The sequence below is a fragment of the Alligator sinensis genome, unplaced genomic scaffold, assembly GCF_000455745.1.
Source record: "Alligator sinensis unplaced genomic scaffold, ASM45574v1 scaffold92_1, whole genome shotgun sequence".
Classification (NCBI taxonomy): Eukaryota; Metazoa; Chordata; order Crocodylia; family Alligatoridae; genus Alligator; species Alligator sinensis.
Window position 1 is genome coordinate 296,064 of NW_005843010.1, and position 21,702 is coordinate 317,765.

General features: G+C 44.9%; 1 protein-coding gene across 2 annotated transcripts in view; it reads left to right on the forward strand.

The window, feature by feature from the left end:
- Positions 1-21,702, forward strand: part of LOC102376581 (BTB/POZ domain-containing protein KCTD8-like) — an 88,560-nt gene that overhangs the window by 10,269 nt on the left and 56,589 nt on the right. For both annotated transcript variants that reach the window (XM_025193068.1, XM_025193069.1), the window contains exon 2: positions 12,397-12,453. The gene's annotated coding sequence lies outside the window, so the exon portion shown is untranslated. The remainder of the gene's footprint in view (positions 1-12,396; positions 12,454-21,702) is intronic.

Consider the following 21,702-nt stretch of genomic DNA (forward strand, 5'->3'; position numbering starts at 1 on the left):
CCATGCCCTCCCCTATGAGGAGAGCCTAGAGACCCTGGACCTTTTCAGCCTCCGCAAGAGAAGATTGAGAGGCAGCCTTGTGGCTGCCTATAAGTTCATCACGGGGGCACAGAAGGGAATTGGTGAGGTTTTATTCACCAAGGCGCCCCCGGGGGGTTACAAGAAATAATGGCCACAAGCTAGCAGAAAGCAGATTTAGACTGGACATTAGGAAGAACTTTTTCACAGTTAGTGTGGCCAGGGTCTGGAACGGGCTCCCAAGGGAGGTGGTGCTCTCCCCTACCCTGGGGGTCTTCAAGAGGAGGTGAGATAAGCATCTGGCTGGGGTCATCAGAACCCAGCACTCTTTCCTGCCTATGCAGGGGGTCGGACTGGATGATCTATTGAGGTTCCTTCCGACCCTAACATCTATGAATCTATGAATCTAAAATGGAAACTTGACATGACTTTGGTTCACTTACAAACACAGGCCTAAACCATACAATATCCATATGAAACAATAAAAATCAATATGAAAATGATAATAATACAATATACAACAATAAGAATCAACACAAACCTAATAATTATATAATATAAAACAGTAGATATCCAAAATAAAAAACTTGCTACCAAAATAAAAATGTTTAAAGCTTATTCTACATTTTAGCTTACTTATACTTATCTACAGGGAAAAGATAGGGAGAAAAAAGGTCAGAAATGGTTGGGGAAAGGGAGGGAATGCATTTTAAAATAAATATAAAAAAAAGAAAAACTGGGGGTTTTGCTACATGATCAATTGATCTAGTAAGCTATCTGTCTGTCTATCTAGAGTTTGAAATTTATTCATGGTACAAATGGGCATTAATTCCAATTGATCTCAAATCCAGTTGGGCAGAATTTCACCCAGGACAAATGTTGAGTAACTCTGGAATCATAAACTTTGCTTTATAGGCAGGTGAAGGGCAAGGTGCCCTGTGGCAGTCCCGTCTAGTATATCACCACTAAGGAGGCAGAAGGGTGATCCAGTGGGGTAGGCCTGGGAGCAAAGACAAAAGCTCTCACGTGCAGTCGACTGTGGATTAGGCTAGGAGCACAATGCTTATTTCAGATGTGATCTAATCTCAATTTTATATCAGATCTATTGGATTCAAAGGAATGAGTAGAGCCCTACTCTTCTCTCTCCTCCCACACCTTGTGAGCGTTCTTCCTAGGCTGTTACTTCATTGCTAGACCATCATAATCATTAGTCCAGACTGCCCCTCATCCATCTATGCAGCTGAGCAGGAAGGATGTAATCCAGGAGAGCTGTGGTTTATGATTAATTTCATTTAACATCTGATTTGATACAAAATCCTGGGGCACATTTCTTTATAAAAATAGAATAAAATAAAAATATTAAAAAACCAAGCCATTATTTAAATAAAGTGTGGCTGAGAGCTCAGTGACATGGGATAGATGATTTAAAGGGATTTAGCTCCTGTCCCACAGCTTGATGGACTGCAATTTTCTGATTAATTCTTCCATAAACAATGAGAAACATCCTGGTCCTGATCCTGCTTGTAGTAATGCTGGCTTTGCATAGGTGTAACTGCCCTGACTGGGATGGATTGCCACTGAGTTACACCAAGTGCCAGGATAATCAGGCCCTTGGTGTTCAACCTGAGCAAGGTTATCTCTTTGTTGTGATTAAGAAGAAGCAAATAGAAGTCAGTGTTCAGGACAAGGGGATAGTTCTTTCATTCACTCCTGAGGGATTTTGCCCAGGGGAAAGTTTCCTGTGAATTCTCAGTCATGTTTCTCTCTTCTACACCCCCAGCAATGGCCTTTTTGGAAGGAGAATTAGTATCCTTCTGCTCCAAAATACAACCCTTTGCTCTCTGAGTTACAAGAGGACCACCTTTGCCTTCAGTGTGGTCCCTATGACGCATAATCAAGCACAACTGACACTTTCCTTCAGCCCCATACTTAGTGAAAGCACCATTGTGTCCACCTTCATTGAGGCAGGCATGTGAATCCTCTTCACGTAAGGCTTTTAAAAATGAGTCTTATGATGAAGGTTTGAAAGTGAAGTTCCAGTATGTGAAACCACTGATTTGTATGATGAACCCATAGAGAAGAGAAAGATGATAAACTCATTTGCTTACATGATGTAACTCCCCTCTACCAACAGCTCTCCTCTGAGCCTTCCCCTCCTCTCAACTGCTCATGATCTAATTCATGCTCCTTTCTCATAAGGCAGTCAGCTCTGAACATACCCTGTAATTAAATTACATGTGAGTAATGTTAAAGGTGAACTGAAAATCTTTCTAACAAAACCAATGAACAAATGGAGATTAAGAGCTGCAGCTCATCCAGTAGTGATACACACAGCCCTAAACACTACAAATACTTACATAAGGAAACAAAATGGGAAGGAACACAAGATTTACCAGACAGGAACAGTTGAATGGCCTGTCTGGACCCGTATCCTGCTTCTGACAGTGGCCAGTCCCAGATGTCTCAGAGCAAGGTACAACACATCCCTATTTAACTGACAGTTTTGCACTGATTTGTCTGTGGGAAATTTATTCTCAACCCCAACCTGTTAGTGGGTGTCTGGTGTCCTAAAGCATCAGGATTTAAAGCCCTTCTAAAATGTTATATTCTCTAATCTAATTCTAGATACTGGGCCAGATCTCCAGCTGGTATAAATCAGTGAGATTTCATAGGGCTACCTCAAGTTACCCCAGCCAAGGATCTGGCCTGCTATTACTGTAGTATTATTCATGCTAACGTTGAACCCATTTCAATTCTATGAAGTTTAAATGTTGCCTTTCAATTTCATGGAATGTCCCCTTGCTATTGGATTAAGAGAAAGAGTAAATAGGAGCTTCTGGATTATGTTCTATAAACCACTGATTATTTTGATTATGATAATGATCCCTATCATATCTCACCTCATTCATCTCCTTAGCAGGCTATTTTGTCCTAACCTTTTTAATTTCATATGGAAATTTTTTCATGCCTCTAATCATTTTTGTTGACCTTATCTGGGCACTTCATAATTCTGCTACATCCTTTTTTTGAGGTGAGGTGACCAGAACTGAATATAAGTTCATAAGAAGATGTCCATTCATTTATATCATGGCAATTTGTTCCTCCCTGTGCAATTTTTTATCCCTTTCTTAATACAGCCCAATGTCTTGTCTGCTTCTGAGACCACAAATGCATGTGGAGCAGGTGTTTCTGTTCACAATTACACCAAGGACTTTTTTTCTTGAGTGGTACAGTTAATTTAGAACTCATCAAGGCATATGAATAGTTCAGATTATCCCTCCTAGTGTTCATTACTTTGCATTTTTTGGCATTGAATTTCATCCACAATCATGTTGCTTTTCCATCTCCCTGTGTTAGGTCTCTCCAAATTTTCTTACTCTCTTCCTTTGCTCTGACCAACCTAAATTATTTGGTGTCATCTGCATATTCTTGACACCTCCCTGCTCACTCCTTTTTCCAAATTATTAAAAAATCTGTTGAATAATATCAATCTTATCACAGATCCACAGGGATGCTCCACTATTAAATTATTTTCAAAGGCATTTCTATAACACCTCCCTGTTGAGCTTGGAACCACTAGCACATTGCCCATTTATTCACTCCCCATATCCACCCAAGCATCCTAGAAGTCTTAGAGAGGTTCTGAGCATGTTCCACAATTCTGCTCTCAGATACCTGTCTTGAGATAGGCTGAAAGCAGTGCTATGGCACATGCTTCAAAACCTTTTAAAAGGTTATAAAAAGATCTTAAAGTTCCAATAAAAGGAACAACTGGTTCTCCTATCCACTTTCTCAAACAGATCTAATGGCTTAGAGAACCACAATGCTATTTGCAAAAGGTATGTTGGTTTGCACAGTGCATATCAGGAACATATTTGTGGGGGTTTGTTTTCCTTTGGTTTTTTAATCTCTATTGTTCATTTTTATCAGATGCAGAATACAGTTTACTGGGTTGTACTTCCCAAGTAGAGCTGACATTTTTTTTTCTCTTTGAAAAGTCAAAATGTTTCATTTCAACATCTCCTGAATGAAATATTTCAGTTTTTCATTTTCAAGTGACATTTTGAGATTGGCCATAATAAAAACATTAAAAAATAAAAATATCTTCCTAAGACAGAACATCTAGTTTCAGGTGGAAAGAAGCACATGGTGATTTTCTTCTCTACAGTCTCCCCTTTTCTTTAGTGTTATTTACCCTTGATTGTTGGCCATGGTCTGTCATGTCCTTGCACAATCCCTCCTTAGTCCTGGTGAGAACTTTGGAACAAGTGTAGAAGGCAGCTTCCAGCATCTCTGTCCCAGGTGCTACACTAGGCTCCATGTTTTGGAAAGCATAACCTTGGGAACGTGGGCAGTGCTGTTTGAATAATCACTTGTGGTCTATAACTCACATTTTAGGTATCTTGCTCATGAGCCTCAGCATCTTGGATTGACAGAGATCTCTGCTAACCTGTACATAACAAGATTATAGGGAGAGTTCAAAATCCTGTAGGAAACCCTGATAGTGACCACGAGCTGATCACCTTTACTATCCATCGCAAAGCTGGCAAGTCAGTCAGCAATACAGAAGTCCTTGACTTCAGGAAAGCTGACTTTGACAAGCTCAGGAGACTCGTTGTCGAGGTCCTAAGAGACCACAACTCAACAGGAAGAGGAGTTCAAGAGGAGTGGTTGCTCTTCAAGGGAGTGATCCTGACAGCACGAGAGATGGCCATCCCATCTCGGGGGAAGGGTAGCAAAAGGGCATAGCAACCCCCATGGCTCAGAAGGGAACTTGAGGACCTCCTACACCTAAAAAGAGAAACTTATAAAAGATGAAAGGCTGGAATTACCACCAAGGAGGAGTACTCAGCACTGGTCTGTACCTGTAGGGAGTGGATCAGGAAAACCAAGGCTGCAACCGAATTACATCTGGCTTCACATATCAAGGATAACAAAAAGCCCTTTTTCAGATATGTAGGGAGTTGGAAAAAAAGCAAGGGTAACAATGGACCACTGCTTAACCATATGGGACAACTGTTAACAGACTCCCAGGAAAAGGCCAATCTGCTTAATGGGTACTTTGTGTCGGTCTTTCATCAGCCCAATGGGACCCCCCTCCCTAGGAACACGCGGGATGGCCAGGGTGAGGGCATATTTATACCCAGCATCGGTAAAGGATCACCTTGAGAAACTGGACTCCTTCAAGTCAGCTGGTCCTGACAGACTACACCCTAGAGTACTCAAGGAGCTGGCAGGTGTCATAGCCCAACCGTTGGCAAAAATATTCGAAAACTCATGGCGCTCAGTTGAAGTACCTGAAGACTGGAAGAAGGCCAATGTGGTACCCATCTTCAAGAAAGGGTGGAGAGTAGATCCCAGGAATTACAGGCCAATCAGCTTGACCTCAATCCCCGGTAAGATTCTGGAGAAAATTATCAAAGAGACCCTTCTTGGTAAGCTGGCTGAGGGCAACATCCTGAGGGACAGCCAGCATGAGTTTGTCATGGATAGGTCTTGCCTGACCAATCTCATCTCCTTCTATGACCAGGTGACATATCACCTGGACAAAGGAGAAGAGATTGATGTCATATATCTGGACTTTAAAAAAGCCTTTGATCTGGTGTCCCATGACCTCCTCATGGAAAAATAGGTGAACCATGGCCTCGGCTACACCACAGTCTGATGACTGAGAAATTGGCTCCAAGGTCAAACCCAGAGAGTAGTGGTCGATGGTAGCAAATCATTATGGTGCTCCATGACCAGTGGTGTCCCCCAAGGCTCTGTCCTTGGACTGGTTCTCTTTAACATCTTTATCAACAATGTGGACATCAGTGTCAGAAGTGCACTGGCTAAGTTTGCCGATGACACTAAACTTTGGGGCATAGCATCCACACCTGAGGACAGGCTAGTGATCCAGGCTGACTTGGATAAACTTAGTAAGTAGGCGGATACAAACCTGATGATGTTCAATACCAATAAATGTAAGGTACTCCACCTCGGGGGAAAAAACCCCACAGCATTCTTATAGGCTCAGCAGCGCTAAGCTTGCTAGCACCACTGCTGAAAGAGACTTGGGGGTCATGATTGACCACAAAATGAACATGAGCCACCAATGCAATGTCACAGCTGGTAAAGCAAACAAAACTCTGGTTTGCATCCATAGATGCTTCTCAAGTAAATCTCAGGATGTTATCCTTCCGCTGTACTTGGCCTTGATGAGGCCGGAGCTGGAGTACTGCATCCAATTCTGGGCTCCACAATTCAAGAAGGATGTCGAGAAGCTTGAGAGAATCCAGAGGAGAGCTATGCGCATGATCAGAGAGCAAGAGAATAGGCCTTATGAAGAGAGGCTGAGAGCCATGAGACTCTTCAGCCTGGAAAAATGCAGGATCGAGGGGACCTGGTGGCTGCTTATAAGTACATAAGGGGTGTGCATCAGGATCCGGGAGAACATTTGGTCACCAGAGCGCCCCAAGGTAAAACAAGGACCAGTGGTCATAAACTCCTCCAAGACTGTTTTAGGCTGGACAGAGGAAAAAAATTCTTTACTATCTAAGTCCCCAAGACCTGGAATAGACTCCCTCCAGAAGTGGTACAGGCACCTGCTCTGGGCTCATTCAAGAAACGTTTGGATGCTTATCTTGCTGGAATCCTTTGAGCCTAAATGACTTCCTGCCCCTAGGGCAGGGGGCTGGACTTGATAATCTTTGAGGTCCCTTCAAGCAATATGTCTATGAAATCTATGAAATCTTCCCCCCTTCCCTGAATGAATGCCTCCAACCCCTAGCCTGGCTGAAAGAGCTGACAAGCTGCCACAGTCCTGGCAGCCAAAGAAGAGCTTAGGCCTTTTTCACTGGTAGGTGTTATATGGCTTCAGCCCCTTTTTGGTTGGCACCTTCCTCCCTAGCAACGTCAGGGTGAGACTGCACCCTAGGGCCACTGAGATGGTTCTGAGTGCTGCCCCTACTCTCCTGCCACGACTTTGATGTTGATAGATGGGGGAGGCAGTTCCCTATCGGTGGTCCCAGAGAGGTAACCCTGGATCTTTCTTCGTGGGGCTCCAAACCTTTCCTTTACCCCACCCTTACCACATCCACAGCCTGGGAGAGATCTCTTCTCACCCGCGAGGCCTACCCCAAGCAGGGTCAGGTGTCTGGCTGTCAGTCACCACTGGATTGATCCTTAATTTTCTGGCCAACCCACGGACAAACTAAACATGCCCCAGCCTGGGGGAACGATAACTCAAAAGGTCCTTCGCCCCCGGCGAAGGCATTAGGTGCCTACTGATGAGGTACAGGGGACTCTGGCTCCCTGGACCCTTCTGCCTCCCTGGGGTGGGAGAGAGACTCGATGTCAGTCCCTCCGCTTACTCTTCCCAGGGACCCGCAGGTTAGGAGCTAATTACTTCTGTTCCCACCACCGCGTGGGAGTTGCCCCTTCCCCACCGGACGCTGGCCAGTCCCCACCTGTTTCTCTTTCTTCACCTGGCTTCCCGCCACGTCTTGGTGCTGCTCACCGCCCTTCCCCACAGGGATACCTGGCCACTCCCACGGAGCTTGATCTTCACCCAGGACTGAAGGGACAACCTTCCTCTCCCTGCTGTGCCTCTCTGGCCAACTCCGGCTCCTTGAGCTCAGCCCCGGGGTCTTTCCTGCCAGGCTGCCCTGTTGGACACTGGAGCTTCTCACCCTGCTCTCCACTCCACCACTCCTACCTGACTTCGCCGCCTGTGGCTCCTCGCTGTTCTCTTGATTCTGCTTGCTGGCATCCTATTGTTCCCTGCTTGGCTCCGCTGCCCGCCTCATGCCTGCAGCCTCCCTTTCTCCCTCCTGGCCGCTGCGTGTTCCCCCAGCTGCCTTTTGAGCAGCCCGCGCTGCTTTCAGACTCCGCCCCTGGGGTTTGCCGATCCACAAGCTCAGGCAGCTGTGGAGCTGCCGAGCTTGCGTCAGCATCTTCTCCCAGCTGCTGCTCATCCTGGCCCCTGCGGTAAGTATCGGGGCTCATCGGGCAGAGTCCCAGGACATGCTGGGAGGGGGGCTTCTGTCTCCCCTCCCACAGCCTTCAAGACCCTGTTATCTCTTCTCTGTAACTGCAAAAGGGCTGCTGAGGGTGGGGATGTTGTGAGACACTGTGGCAGGGCACTGGTAGTGCCTGCCACTTTAAGGGCTGAGTCAAGCAGCCGGCAGGTGCTTGATTGTGGCTGTTTTAGAACACTGGCTGCCTATATAAACAGGGCAGTTCGCTGCTGGCAGCCAGGCAGGAACATTGCCTGACTGAACTGCTGCATGGAATATCTAGCAGGTAGGAGCGGGAGGCTCATGGTCCTGGGCATGACCTAGAACTGCACCCTGTCAGGGAAAGGTGGCCTGGTGGGGCTCCTGATAGTGCAGGAGTCCCCAGGAAATGTCAGATCAGTTACCTCCCCAGTGAAAGGTGAGGAGAGGTGCCTTTACCCCAACCCCCATCTTCGGGTGGGCTTTGGAGATAGCACCCCCTGGCATTGGGGCATGTAATGGGCAGGCTCCTGTATTTACCATCTGTTTGTAGGAACAGCAAAGTCATGGCAGGCGAGGCTGGGAGGATTGCTTTGCAGTGACAGGTGGGCAGGCCAACATGAGACCTGGCCGCAGGAGGGTGCCCCATAACAGATACAATACTCTGCTTTGCCCCATAATCCAAAGGAGAACAGTGCTAAGGGGCATGTCTGGGCCCCGGCGAAGCTGACTTAAGTTATCCTAGTTTGTCCAGTAAGACAGAAAACTTCCCAGACCCCAACAGGGTCACAGGGCGAGCAATACACTAGGCCATAACTGGTACACATGGGCCTGACTCTTTGCTGCACTACACTGATTTCATATGCCAATACTTCAGTATAATCAAATTTCAGTGGAACTATGCTGATGTAAAACTGGAAGAATACAGCACAGAATGAGACCAGTGAAGTTCTCAAACACAAGAGGGCCAGATTTTCTTATGGGACAAATTATTGTAGATCCACTTGTTTCAATGCAACTATAGCAATTCACATCAGTGGTGATCTGGCCCAGGCTATCTGAACAGTTTTGAGAACATGGATTATGTATTGAAGGTTTTGTTTAAAACATGGATTAGTGGCCGGATGGATTGTAGCAGCTGGAGCCTGCTGAATAAATACATACAAAGTGAGCTTTTTTTTAAAGGAATAATATTTAGCTATTCAGCTGAGACAGATCAGAATTACCTGGGAAATATCTATTTAGGGAAGTTTTCTGACATTTAATATATACATATTTAAAGGAATTCAGGGCTGCTGAAAGCACCAGGATTAATAGCTTGGAGACTGATTTTGTCTGCTAGAAGGACAGGGTCAGTGGCCATCCCAACTTCTCTCTGAGTGTTGCTATAATATCCTCAGCCCTATCCTGGAGCAATGAGAAGAGATCAGCCTCTGTAACCTCTGTAGTTCTCAGCCCCTTGTCTGATGCTGTCCATGAGGACCTCATTGTGGTTTCAGTTTTGGTGATATCATCTGGTAGGCAATAGGAAGAAAACATGGAGAGGAGCTTGCAGCCATGAGGTAGTCTCACTGGTTTGAAGGCACATATCCAGTTAGTCAACAGTGGCTGCAGTCCAAAAATAGTCCTGGGCTTCTTGCTAACACTGTCTCTCAGAAGTTCCTGGGAATAATATTTTATGTTCTCTCCAACTGACTAGGAGGCCCCCTCCCAACCTGGTGGATAAATTTGGCCTGAGAGTGTACTATGAACTCTCACAGAAAGTATGGGCCTTTGTAAATCTCCCCACCTTCTATTCCTCTTCTGTTTGTTTTGACCATTCTCTCTAATACATACAGAGTAGCATGCACATTTACAAAAAGAGCCCCCCCAAAACAAACAAAAAAACAAAAAACCCCAACCCCATTCCAAAGCACTCATTACACACAAAATTATTTATCTGAGAGAACAAGTCACATATGAGAGAACTAATGCTCAGATACTATGGGGGTGGGGAGGAGGGCAGCATAAAAACATATATAGCACAGAAGTGTATAAAATCTGTACCACTCACTTCTTGCACCATTGAATAGGGACTTCAGACATCACCAGACCAAACTAGTCCTCTGAACTAGTGAAAGGTCACTGAATCCATTACTCAGTCCTCCTGTTCCCCAGAGTCTTCTTCTGGAAGAATTCGTGTGAAATGTGCCAGGGGGCCCAGGGAAGTGGAACACGTTGAGGAGCACAGACTGTCTAGAGAGCCTAGAGCAGGCCTGCTTGCTGTTTTATTTATTTTTCCTTTGTTTTTCTGCTCATAGCAGTAGTAACATCTGATGGACCAAGGCAGCTGTTAGGGGAGGCAAGGACGCCACAGACCAGAGGGCCCAGTTCACAGAGATTTTTCTGTGGCTTTTTTTTTTGAGCTTACCTTGATGGGTTTGTGGGGCAAGAGACCAGGGAGTAAGGATAGAACTCAGATTGGCCAGATGCTGGACAAAGAGGAGGAGGACTAAGAGACCAAAGCCTGGCAGGGCTGGTCATCCACCCATCAGCAAAAAGGGGTGGGTGCAGAAGACAGGGAGGGGTCAAAGCCCAGTTCAGTCCCATCAGACCTAAGGATGGGGACATGATAGGGAGACAAGATGCCTATGGCCTAAGCTTAGTTTCCTTGAAGACAGCCTCTCAAAAATGTCCCAATTAACATCAAGACTAGGGGACCAGACTAAGGGATCAGAGTAGGTAGCCAGGTACCATCACACCACAAGGAGGTGCCTGGTTGTCTCCAGAGGAGCACCCTATTACAGTCTGCAAGAGTAGGTGAGAGATCATTCAAAACTCTGTCTGGTTCCAGGACAAGAGGGACCAAGTCTGTCCCACGTGTGAATATCCTCAAGCTTTGGGAAAGAAAGTTCACAGCTAAATTCAAATGTTGTGGTTTTAGTTTATCCCTATTTCTAGCAAACTTCTGCCCACTTAATCTGGGCAAAGCTTCCCAGTTATGAAGTTACAGACATGACATCATGACAACAAACTCTAATAGGCTGATTGTAGCCCAAGGTTTATTTGTTTGAACAGTTCATCCAGTTCAATCTCCCACATAAAGTACTTGCAGTAACAGCAGATCCTGAAGGATCTCAAGTTTCTCTATCCCTAACCCCAGAAAGAACATCCTTTCCTATCACTCCTAGTTACATAGTGAGCTAGGCCCACGGTTGTGGTCAACAAATAGGCCTATCACTCCTAGTACAATAGAAGACAAAGAAGAAAGAAAGAAAGACTTTTTTTCAATCTTTATTATAAAAATGTTAAAGACAAGGTAAAAGTGCATATCCCCACAAGGAGCTGGGTATGAAAGCATCTGTCAATCAATGTACATCATAACCAGTGAACCCCTTTCCCTTCCCCTTCCCTCCACCATTCATGTGGTCACACCTTTAAGACCAGTTGGCCATCTTCAACTCTACATAGAGTTCCTTCAGGAGTCCTGAGGGAAACAAATTAGTGTACATTATGTTGCAAGGAGAAGTCCAAGTCTAGCATGCCAAAGAGGCCACTAAGTGCAGCAAAGAGCGGCTGCTTTTTAGGGATGTCAAGAAAGGTGTGGAAGAGTATTTCCTTTACTTGCTTCTCGCGGAAGAGGCAGACCACTGATTCTGCTGGGTGCAGGAGCTCGATGAAGTGGCCAAGGTTCATTGGAGGTCACCAGTTCTCTTGGCAAATGGCAGTTTATATAGGGTGTGCCAGGCTGCCCTGGCTCTGCTGCTGCTAGAAAGAAAGATAAAGTTTCTGTGAAAATGGTCATTCATATGAACACATTGAAACAGCAATTAACATACTAACAACAATTTCTAAAAGAAGTCATTTCAAGCCCCAAATCCTGATGTCTTTGTTTAAAAATGTTGGACCAGGACATTTCAACAATTCAGAGTGTATCTCTAAAAATGTTTCAAATCAGGACATTCATTGAAACTGACCCTTTCCTGTAAACAGGTTTGGTTTTGATAAATTGGTTCTTTCCGATAAACATCTTGTTGGAACAGTCCCAAGTAGCTCTACTCTAAGTCCAAGGACATCTCTTTCACTGAAATATTGAACTCAGCCTGACCTGCAAATTCAGATCTAAGTCCAAGCAAAGGGTTGGTTTTGGTTTGTGAAGAACTAGCATATTACAAACTGGGTGTCAGAGACAGTTCCATAGACAACAATGAAACTTTAGGCATAAAATATGGCTGCTCTGCCGCTTCACCTTCATGGGAAATGCATTCCCTGAAAATGACGTTTAACAGTACAGGATCCTTAGGGGGGTTTTTTCCATTGAATCCTTCCCAATTTGGGGACTGTATATAAAGGGATATTACCAGAGAACTGTATGGTGAAACTGAAAGCCAGACCAACCGCTTCTCTTTGCTTTTTCATCTAGGTCCCTTAGGCCGAGGACAAAGCTCAAGACAGGTTTCTGGGCACTTCAGCTTTCAAGGTAAGGTGCACCATAAAGGACTACGACTGTTCAAGCAGAAATAACTTTAGTGAAAGGAATCAAAAGGAATTGATGGGTAGAGTTAGTTTGTGTGTGTGAAGGGAGGCATCTGAAAAGGGCAGGGAAGTGTGGGGTGTTTTGTGGGTATTTAAGGTTAACACAAACTACAGAAACCTGGACTTCACTTAACAAGACCTTCTCTAGGAGGAGTATGAGAAGGTTTTTTAGTTTTATAGGCTGCAACGCGAGTGTGGATGTTTGGTTCCCTGCGGATAACTAGGAGTGAGACACCTTGTGCCACTGCTAGTTCTCACAGGGGAACACCTGTGCCATGTGCCCTGTGGTATGCAGCAGGTTACCCGTGGTGGGAGTAGGGGAGGCTGGGGCCAGCATTGGGCTGGCGCCAGCAGTCTTACCTGGGGTTCTGGGGGCCTCCTAGGGCTGCAGCAGTGGTGATTCTGCTGCTCAGAGCTTGGCCAGCAGCCAGAGCATGGCTCTGGCCGGCCTGGCTCCAGTTTTGAGCAGTGTGCACTGCCCCGGTATACGCTGCTCCACTTCGCTTTTTTTTTTGCATGCATTTTTTTGACCCCTGGATATCCAGAGGTCAAAAAAACACCACACTGCTCCCTTGCAGCACAGAGAACAGCTGAATGTCTGGTATGTAGTCTTGCAGACGTGTCTGCAGTGCCACATACTGCACAGCCTTGCTCATCTGGATACAGCCATAGAGGCCCACTTAATCCCAGGTCTCTCTGCTTAGACTGCCAACCAAAGAGTAAACTGATGGCAGTTGGGCTGGAATTTGTCTAAATATCCAGTGAAAACAGGGTGTAGCGGGTTAAATCCTAGATGCACTGAAGTCATTGGGAGCTTTGCCACTGATTTCAAAGAGACCAGAAAAGGGAGGGAAAGTTTCTTGCTATTTCAGTCACCAGCAAATCCGTGCTGGATGCCTTCTTCTCAACTATTACCAGTTGCACCAAGCTGTTATATTCTTTTGGGAGGTATAGAAACACACAGGGTCTGGAGATCATCCAATTTATGCTGCTTATGAAATTAAATAGATTTGAATTTAGGTCTCCAGATGTGAAAATATAAAGTTCTAATCAGAGACAGATCTGAGCTGCAAAATTTAAATCTGGATCCAATCTTTGAACCTCTTCCTTGCAACCCCCTTTCCCCACAGGAAACTGTTTTTTGGTTTTAGGCCTGAAACCTATCAGAGAAAAATCTAAGATGCAGATGTACTGAAAGGAATATTGGCTACTGCATAAAGGATAGCCCCTTTAGTACCGGACAAAGTATTGCCTGGTTAGAATCAGTAGGAAACTGAAATCCAAGAGGAGGAGATGCTGACAGTCTTTGCTACCTAGCTCCAGGTATCCTCTGCTTTTCTGGAAGTGTAGGGGTCGCACACACGTGATAATGGTGATTACTGAGGTCAATCCATTTCAAGATTCCAAGTTGAAGTGGACTGACCTGCAAGATTTTTACTTTAGTGAGCATTACCTGCATTAGATCTTGGGAAGGAATAAAATGTCAACTCTACTCACAGATTTGCTCTCTTGAATTTGCATCTGTGGCAAATAATGCATCTTGGGGGCATGAGGACAACTCTGTCATCAGGCCCATGGTTTCAGTCAAATGAGTTACCATAATGCTGATCTCTCAAAGATTCCATTACTCTAAACCTTATGAAGAACGTTAGACAGACTAGAGAATGAAAGCAAGCTCACAAACAGCATATTTGTTAGCAGATCCACTCCTGGAATCACTAGTTAGGAGTTTGGGATTTGGTTTGAATTAACTGGTCTCCTAGGGCAGTATGGCAATGCACTGGCACTTCTCAAGCTGAGCTGGTTCCTGTTTCAAAGAGTGTGGTATGTCAAGCCCTTCCTCTGATGCACTGAAAATTCCACACCACTTAAAGGGCTTCAAGAAGGTGCTTAATCCAAAGCTCAGACGCACAAAAACTTTTCACTTCGGGTCATAGCACTGGAAAGAGCAGCAGTGACAATGAAATGACAGCAACAGTGGCAGGGTTGGCACCTGGGGCTTGTGCCCTGATCACCCACTCCTAGTTACGCTACTAGAATTGAAACAATGCAAACAGACTGTAGGGGAAAAAGACATAAGTATAATCTAGAAGGAAGGTTTTCTGGGGCGAGACCTGGCTTTGCTGGGTGTTCCCTGGTTTCTTGCCTCTTGCAAATCTGCAACGCAAGCCTTAGACTGTCTTTGAATAAGGAGCGCTAGAGAGAATGAGAAAGAGACCAAGCAAACAGCAGGAAAGTCTTATGACTGAGGCATGGATCTAGGACACAGAACATCTAGGTTCAATTCTTGGGCCAACTGCTTCAGGTCTTCTCTTCAAACTTTGTGCCCTGTGTTTTCTTTTTTCTACATAGACTTGACCGGGAACTTTCTTGTATTCTGTGTTTGCACAGAGTCTAGTACAATGAGGCCCTGCCCCCACTGGGAGTCTTGTTGCACTATTAAAATAAAAATAAAGTATTTTGTTTACTTGGACAAAGTCAATATTTAAGGGCCAGATCTTCAGCTTGTGTAAATCAACACAGCTCTACTGACTTCAGTGAACCCTGGTGATTTCATCAGAACTCTGCCAGTTTAAACTAGCTGCAGATCTGACACTTAAATCTACATCAATAGAGGCCAACTGGAAAGCTTGGCCCTTTGTAATTCAGCAACTAAAGAGAAGGATGGGCTACCAGGTGATACCAACACGCAGGACACAAAAGGGAACGAGTGATAAAGTGTCAAGCTCAACTACCTCTCACAGAGTCTGAATGAGAAGTGAACCAGGGGCACTGATTTGGGGCAAGAGCTGAGTGAATTTTTACTTCAGTGAACAGTTTAATCATTAAGAAATAGTCTTGGTTGAATTTTGGAATGTGGGTAAAATTCAGCAAATCCTTTCAGCCAAATAAAAACCAAGCAAACAAACAAACAAAATATCTCAAAATGTCTTTCTTTGGGGGTTTTTTTGTGGGGTTTGTTTTTTTTGTGGGGGGGGAGCTAGATTCACAAACTGAGGGGGGAGAAGTGGTGGTGACACCTGTCTCCCTTACAGCTCAATGGGTAGAACTTACTCTGGGAGATGAGGGAACCTGGCTCCACACCTGTATCCAACTATCTGATACAAAATGGGACAACTTCAGTAAGCGATGTAATGACTTCCCTCATCCTTCTCCCCAAATAGCTTATAGCTCAGCAGTTTGGCCACTCTCCTGAAATATAGGAAACCTGGCTACAGCTTCTGTGCTCTGAATCAGGAAGAAAGGGTATGTGACTCCATACCACAGGTAAATATACTCATGAAAGGGCTGGAGATTCTACCTCCTCCTTCATTTTGTGAATTCAAACCTTTTCTCTTATTAAAATTGCCCCAAAACAAAAATGTAACAATCCATTTTCCTTTAACATTAAACTAATCATTTTTATTCACTGAATGCTAAACTACATGTGACTTTGGGTTGACCTGAAACTTCTTTTAAACCAGTTTGGCCACTGAACTGGAAAACAGTTATTTGCATAGCTCTGATTGCTGTCTTCATCTATGGGCTGCTAGTCTCTGGAATTCCTATCTGCCAGAAACATGTACTAAAGAAGGGTAGCCACATCACACCTGCTGCTGCATGGAAACTTCTGGTTAGTGTTGCTTCCTGAAAAGTGACCCCTGTAAAATCATTAGGAGGACAAATTCCTATGTCATAAAAGAAAGCTCTGGAGCTGTTCCCACAAAGCAGGTCCTGCCAAAGATTAAATATTGGAAACTGTATGTGTATTTATAATGTTCCACCAGAAATTATGACATGGGGAATGTTCTTTAGAACATGCCAACTGACTCATTCGTGAGTTCCATTTTGGTGTTACCGCTGATGGAGTCTCTTGCTTCATCCCTCTTGATTAAGTGATATGGTTTATAGAAATTGGATAGTATCCTTTTAAATAGTTACATTTGCTGTGCAAAGAATGAGGCAGGCTTGGTTTTTCACAGAAGATGCAGCAGATAAAGTATAGGGTGTAGGGTGAGAGAAGAATGTGCAAAAGGAGACTAAGATTTGAACCTGCAGAATCACGTCTCTCTCAAAGCTAATGGAAAAGTTGAATAAAAAGAGATGCTGAGCCAAAACAAATGATTTTCCTCTTCTTTTCTGTGGCTAAACAGGGACCATCGTGGCCACCCAGAAAAAGTCATATTTTAGCAGCACTTCTGAAAACAAGAACTGATGTAACTGTGTTCAGAGAAGATGTGTGTGAGACTCCAAGTATGTCTATAGGGCACAGTGCAGTGCTAGGCATAGAATGCCAAGCTTGCTCTAAAATTACCTACCAGGGGCACCACATTAGCATGACACTGTGTAACAGGACTGAATCCCCAACATGGCTGTGATACCCCTGGTGGCTTTGCAATTTCTGCCCTGCTCTGGCTCTCTGGGTATCCTCCCTCTTTTGCCTTCTTTCCTGCCATGCCTTGCTGTTAATTCCATTTATTTATTTATTGGGGGGGCGGGGGGGAGAAAGGAAGGCTGCGCAGAGTCCCAGAGCAAGACCTTCTCTGCTAGCAACTGGTAGGCTCTTCCCAAATCTTACACGACCTCCATCCCGCCCTCAAACACCATATAGGCCCTCCTAGCCCATCCATGCCCCAAGGCACTTAAGGGCTAATTTTATGGCTCTGACCTCCCCTACAACTATACCCATGCCTCACAGATGGTACTGGTCATCACTTAGGTGACTCTGCCCCAAAACAATATCAGGCCCCCTCAGACCTCTGTTCCCTTACTGGGGCCTCAGTCTTACTGGCTTCTGCCCCTCTACTCTAGCTGGTCCCTTTTGCCTAGGTCCACTGCACCGGACCTGGCATCTGGGCTCCAGCCCTAGTCTCACCCTCTCAAGTTTCAATTTTTTCCCTCCTGGGCTTTGGGACTTTGGCCCTGGTTCTCAGCTCTCCTGGGTTATGATTTCACCCCTCTTGCACTTTGGGCCTTTGGCCCTGGTTCTTGCCCTCTTGGGCTTCTCACCCTCTTGGGCCTTGACTTAGTTCAACCTAGGCTTCAACCCCTTCCTGGTAGCTACCTGTATGTGCCTTGAGCCCAGCCCCTGGCAGCACTCAAAATGGCGACATGCCCCTTGGGCACCACTGGGACCTCCTCCTCCTCCTCTGACAGTCCAAACTCAGTCTGCCTGTCATAAAGGAAAACATAAGCATACTGGCTATAACTAAAATGCTAAGCCCACTGGCTGTATAACAATACCCTAGTCCTCCTGGGTCCTGGCCCTCTGCAAGCGCTCAGCTCCTTACATGCAGTTCCAGCTGTAGTAGGATCCCAGGCATTAGCTCAGCAACAGCCAGGTCACTGCAAAGCTCTAGCCTTGTGGTTTGACTGCCCTGGCTTAAGCCCTGGGCTTATATACCTCTTGAGCCCTGACCCTTCTGGTCAGGTGATCTGCTACCCCTAGCACAGCTGTCTCTCTTTCATTCTAATTGGGATGCTGATCTGGCTGCTGTAGCAGTGCCTCTGCTGCCCAGGCAGGGCTCTGCCCCACTGTACTAAAGCAGGGCAGCTAGGTCTGCAATAGTCACGCGTGTAACCTTAGAGCCCTAACTGCCTATTTGCCCTGCTGCCAGCTCATCAAGGCATTGTTTCCCTCTACCCAGGGAATTCTCTGCTGTTGCTTTCTCCTTAAAGCAACAGGGAGGCAGGGCCCGATACACACTGCATCTGAGCTAATAAAGTCTGCTAAAAAACAGGGTATTTAAGCTAGGCAAAATGCTGTGTTAAAATGCCTATGCTGCCTCTGGTACCTGAAGTAGCTCGTTCAGAGTTCATATGATATCTGTATAGCATTGCATTGTACCTTGTAGACATACCTTTAGAATCTGGTTCTGGAAAGCAGCAAGGTCCAGCTAATGAGGTAGGTACTAGATTATAAATCAGGAGAGTGGTATTCTAACCCCAGCTCCAACCTGTTGCTTAAACTTTGGTTTAGCTTCCCTGCTGCAGAATGGTGATACTACACCTGATCTTCTGTGAAATGCTTTTCATGTATACGTCTCATAGCCCTTCATAAAAATCAAGCAGGGTTATCTCACTTCTGCTGTCTTAGTGGCTCTACTCCTTATTTACCACACTGTCAGTGCAATCAGAATCAGGAGAGCTTTGTTTTAATTGGAAGTGTTCATCTAGTGCCCATGGCTACAGCATCTAGGAATCCAAACCTAAATCCAAACTGATAAATGCTGCATCTGCAAGAACCCTTTAGGGACACGCATTCAAAAAGCCTCAGCCTGAATTGATTCAATCTTTGCAGGTTAGTCTAACCTGGCTAGGCTAAACCAGTTTGTAAATGGAGAGACATCCCAGAAATACAGGCACATGCCTGCAGTGCCTCAGGCTAGAATCTGGGGGGTGCTAGAGCAGCCCTCCTTTCCCTTGCACAGAACTGAGCGGGGGAGGGGGGGGGGTCGCATGGGCAGGCCTGGCAGGATGCTCTGATTAGCCCAGCAGAGAATTGATAACAGTGTTTATCATCCCATTAAGAAAACAACAGAGGGACATTACCAGCTACCTGTTGATTCTCCCTGTTGATTCAGCACAGAATGTAGCCAGCATGTGGTCTGCTAACTAATACACAGACACCATTCTACAAGGCAGAGGGGAGGGGAGGGGGGCAAGTTCTGCTGTGGAGCAGAGAGCCCCGCCCAGCCCAGAGAGCATGCCGGGATGCTGGTAGAGTCTGATTTATCTTAAACCAGCAAGGGGTCTGGGACAGGCATTGCATAAACTGGTTTGCACCAAATCAGTTAAATCTGATACTACATTCAACTAGGTTTATCTCAAACCGGTTTCAGCCATTTTCAGACTGGTTTATGTGCACTGAACATCTGTCCTGTTACAGGTTTAAACCAGTTTCTGATCACTTAAACTGGTTTATGTGCAATGTCTGTCCCTAACCCTATTTTGTTAACACCACCATCCCCCATTACAAATTCCAAGTCCAACATGCACACTGAATTCTGGAAGTCCCCAGCCCCAGGATTTGGTTGATTACCAAGAGGAGCACATTTGATGAGCCCTCCACTGAGCACGCATTACCATCAGTGATGGAAAGTTTAAATCCAGAACCAATGGCATGAGCAACCCAGCAGCTTTTAAATGTCCTTCATGAGTGAGCCAAAAAGGTCAGTGTATGAATTACAATGACACTAAATAGAATTTTATAGTTTCAAGGCCATCACTTCCAATCAAGCCATAAATTGGACTTGATCCATGGCTTGCATATATGTAATTGATAAAAGAGTGAATGCTGGGCTATAGGGCCTCTGCAATGCTCCCTAATGGCACAGTGATCATTGTCAGTAATACAAAGAATCACTTGCACATCTGTAGTACATTACACCCCCCAAAATCTCAATTTTGTGGTACGGTTTAACACCCAGGATACTGGAGGTGTGGGTTCAATTCCTGACTGTTGCAGACTCCTTCTGTGTCTTTGGACAAATCACTAGATGCTTGATTTTTTTCAGAAGAGCCCAATCCCTCTTGTCTTTCCTTAAGAAGAATGAGGGAGCTTCTTACTTGATGTTAAGCAGCTCAGCTCCAACAACACCAGCCTCCCAAATAGTCCCTCTGCACAGTCATGAATTTCCCTCCGGTGAATTATTAGACACAAACTCATGTGTAATTCACACATGTAAATTACAGCAACTGCACTTTTGTCCATGAAGGCGCAGCAGTGCTGAACAAACTAACTGCAAGGGGAAATTACGAAAACACAGCACATCCTGTGTAGCAAGAGAAATGTGTAGAGAAGGTTTGCATGTCAGTGACAGAAAGGGAGACCAATTGCAACAAAACAGGGCAGAAGATTTGCCAGTGTCCTATGAACAAAGTTCTTGCCAATGATCTTTTAAAACCAGTACATGGCACAGGGTTGGAGCTGGTTGTGACATCATTCGCTCCAGGCTGATTCCTAATAGCCCTTAAGCAAAACTACTTATACAACCCCATCACTTCCAGTGTTTCTGAGCACATAATAAATATTAATGAATGTAGCCAGGTAGGGAATTGGAAAGGTTAAATATTAAGTAAGGTTGATCAGAAAACTTTGATGGAAACATATTCTATTAAAATATAGAGCTCTGTTGAGAATGAAAAGTTTCATGAAATTAAATTGAATTTGCTGGGATTTTGGGGGGAAAGAAAACCAGGGGAAAAGCTCAGATAGTGTTAAATTGTCCAAAAAATGACATCTGTAGAAGTGAAACATTTCAGTGTTTTATTTAAAAATGGCTATTCGTTCATTGTTTAAAAACTTAATATTTTATCTAATAAGCAAATTTAAGAAGTCAATATTAAATTGTGCTATTTTGATCAGTTTTGAAATAAACTTTGTGTTTATAATTATTTGATTGAAAAATTCTGAACATTCTCAAGGTTTTTTAATGATTTGGAATAAAGACAAATGTTCAAATCTCATACTACTTTCTGAAACAGAGCTTTTCTCAGTTCAGCTGCTACTTGCTTAAAGTCACCCAGGGAACGTAGGGTACTTGCAGACGTAAAAACCCCCCCAACAACTGGTAGTTTAAACTCTGTGTGTTCTCATGTCGAGCCCTGTGTGTGCCCAGAAGAGGCAGCACGTTACTTCAACCCCGCCCACCCAATGTCTGTAAAGATCAGGTGCTTTAGTGGGACTTCTTTGGCATTTATCTAATGGTTCACTGAGTCAGCTTTAGCTAAAAGCACCAAAAAGCTCCACTGAAATGCTTGATCTTTACAGATGGTGCAGAGCTGGGCTGAAGTAACATGCTGCTGCTGCTTCTGGTAAAGCACAGTTTGGCTTGGTTTTTTTAACGCCTGCAAGCACCATGGAGTGCAGCACAGAATTTACTCTGATCCGTTAGTCAAGTCAGTCTTAACTGCAATACCATCCTTCCTCTCTAGCTGCTAATGACAATTCCAGGGGTGGCTCTCTGTGAAAATAGTTGGAGAGAGAAGCGAGTGCATTCCCTTGGACATCCAAGAACAGTTGTTGCCTTTCTTCTTCTTCCACTGAGAAGGAAGACCTTGATGCACAGGAATCTGTGTTGTCACTATGTCCTATCACTTACCTGACCACGTTGGTATGCCGTGTCTAACTTTCAGTAGGCGTCTTCCATACTATCTCTTGGTAAGGCGGGCAGAATGCAAAACATTCAAGTGATCTGAGACCATTTCAGCT